Here is a 2,999-nt window from a genome sequence, read left to right on the forward strand (position 1 = left end):
CATTTTCCCACTGTTTGTTTGGAGCCGTGGTTGTGTTGTCGCAGCCCCGCAGCCGCCCTGGGCATTGTATTTATGTCCTGTGTATCACTTCCTCTGTGAGATTGCAGATTGTTAGCTTAAACAATGGCACGTTTCTCCTTGAAAGGACACTTCAATCATTTACCACTGCTGCTGTAAGCCCAGGCCCCATGCTACCAACTGGGTTTTTCTCTGAGACAATATGTATTTTTCCCCTCCCCAGTGTTGTCATTTGAATTGCAGGGGCCCAGCAATCATCGCAATGAATCATAATTTAGATATGAGTGCAGCCCATGAAACGTTTTGTCTGAGAATAGTCTGTTATCTAAATACTTTACAATGAAGTGGTCCCACATTCACAATGTATTCCCTTCAACCTCCGGGGCGCCAGGTTTCTGCATCCTGCCCTGCTCTGTTTAATGAGATGAGAAAGAAATTAAAACAATAAAAATAAACACAGAAGTTGACTCTTTACGAAGCCGTTACATCAGAGCTTTTTTTTTTTATAGCTGAATTGTATGTTTCTTATCTCTTTTACTTATTTTTGCTATTGTAAATGTTTCATTCTTACTTTACTTCTATACAGAAAAAAAAAACTAAAAAGATCTACAAGCTCACAACACGCCACGATGCGATGCGTTGTGTTATTTTCAAAATAATTTTGAAACCTTTTTAAGATAGGACTCGGTTAAATGTGTTTTATGAGCAAAATTCAGCAAAAATCACCCTGTGGAGTAAAAACGGAGTCTGGGTACATAATAACATTGTTCTAGTACATTGTGAATGTGTCCATTGTGTTGCTACTTCCTCAGAAACATGTACGGTATGACTGACATGGTCAGTAATGTATTGTGTGGGAGAGGTCCTTGGTGTAAAGTCTTTAGTTGAAAGAAATACCCCCCAAAGCTCGTCCCGGTCATAAAAAGGCTAATTTCCTGCAAAACCGTGACGCTGGACTCACCTACGTAGTGCTGTGTTCTACCTGAGAGGCCCCTCGTGTGTGCCAACACAAACATGCTCACCCACACAACTATGCAGTCAAGCACAAACTTGTCTGTGACGGTACTGGTGCTGGTACTGGTGGCTGTGGCTATAATTGTGGTTGTGGTGAGTGAAAGCTTTTCTTCTGCACTAACCCCCACACCCCCCCCAGAGTTATTTGTCGTTCAGAAACGGTTACATAAAAGACGTATTCCCTGGCAGTTTTTCGGCCTGCTGGTTTTCATCGGGCTGAAGGTCCTTGTTGCAGCGTGTTGTTGGAATGTAATGCCATGTAGCACAAACTGGCCCACCGACGGCTTTTAGAGATGAGACGTCTTCGTCCATAATGTGGGACTATTGACAGTGGCGAGACCATCCGATGACGGACTGTAGAACACATGCCTCCCCTGACGTGTGCATTGGATTATAAAGAGATTACAACCTCCTGATTATGGCGATGACTATTTCATTCCAAGATGATACATGGTCAATGAGTAGTTCTTAGGCCTGAGAAGTTGAGAACGGAAGGTTACATTGTAACCCAAGTCCTCTGAGTAGAGAGACTATCTCTCCACCACACATATTCCATATGTATGGGGACCCTGTAAGACACACCGTGAGGAAACAAAGCAGACCCAGCTGCTCCTGCAGGAGCCTAAAAAGGCAGTTAAGTTCGAATGACACGTCACCGCCACCAGAGCTGTGCTCATAAAAAGGCTACCTATTTAAAAATATAAACTATGTTCACAGACACTACTAAGGCCCAGCTGGCCTTGCCAGATGCTAAGGCCAGATGTAAATGGGTGGATGCCACCTAGCCTGCAAGTCACATACAGTAGGGCAGCTTTGAGCTGCATTGAGCCCAGCACACGCTCTGTGCTGGCTGCCACGTTCATGCAGTGGACTATACACTTTGTATTTATTCTCACATCTGCTAGTGCTGTCATGGAAATCAATAAATCAGAAGTGCTCATGCAAGCGTGGTGCTTATATACTCACGTGTTGCTAATAAATTGCATGGCCACCACAGGTGATGTGTCTTAAAAAGCATCTTGCCAGCATGGGGGGTCAGAGAGATATTCTTGTACACAATGTAGGAGGGTGGAACGTAGGTGGAGGAACACAGGGGCAGGACTCCAGGTTCACAACCAACAGTTGCAGGTCTTAATGGCTTCTTACGATAAGTTAGTTAATATGTGTAAATCTTAAGGTGAAGAATCTCTTAAAATGTTATCCTTTTACTGATAAGAGGTATCAAATCTATGATCTCTGCTCCGATATCTCTCACTGATGTACCTTGCCCTGCCTTGCTGTACGACTTTAAGCCAATCTCTCGATGATCTCATGGATACTCGTCTGACATGAAACCATCCTCTGGCCCGTTGATATTATAGCTTCCAAATGTCTCATCGATGTGATGGAAGTAGTTACTTACTTGCTTTCCATTATGAATAGCTCCCTAACTCCTGGCTGTGCTCATTATTATTTTAACCACTTTCAACCTGGCATCCCTATTTTGTGGTATGTCACTATAGTTGACATATGTGGTCAATAATGCTTGTTTTCAGCCTCTTCTCAAATAACCTGCTCTTAACCTATTCAATTGCAGTCATTACAGGCCAATTTCTAAATTGCCATTCATGAAAAAAAAAGAAATCTCATTACAACTTGTGGAAACTTGAAATACAAGCATGTATTTAAAAAGTGACAGTAGGGATTTGGCAATATTTAAATGCAAATCTATAATCAGGCATAATGAGGGCATCAACCACTTAAACCCCCTAGGCTAGACTTTGTAAACTGTGGATCTGAGTTGGCTCTTGACTTTTTTCCCTTTACCGCTTTTTTCCCTCTACACCAAATATCTTTGCCGAAAATAGCCGATCTACAAGCTCACAAGTTGTGTTGTAACGTGTTGTGAGCTTGTAGATCTACTATTTGGCTTCCACATGGGAATGGCTCCAATGTGGATCTCTGACTTCATCTGGCCAGCCTGTGAT

The sequence above is a fragment of the Gymnoscopelus microlampas genome (assembly GCF_963454915.1).
Source record: "Gymnoscopelus microlampas genome assembly, chromosome: 20".
Classification (NCBI taxonomy): Eukaryota; Metazoa; Chordata; class Actinopteri; order Myctophiformes; family Myctophidae; genus Gymnoscopelus; species Gymnoscopelus microlampas.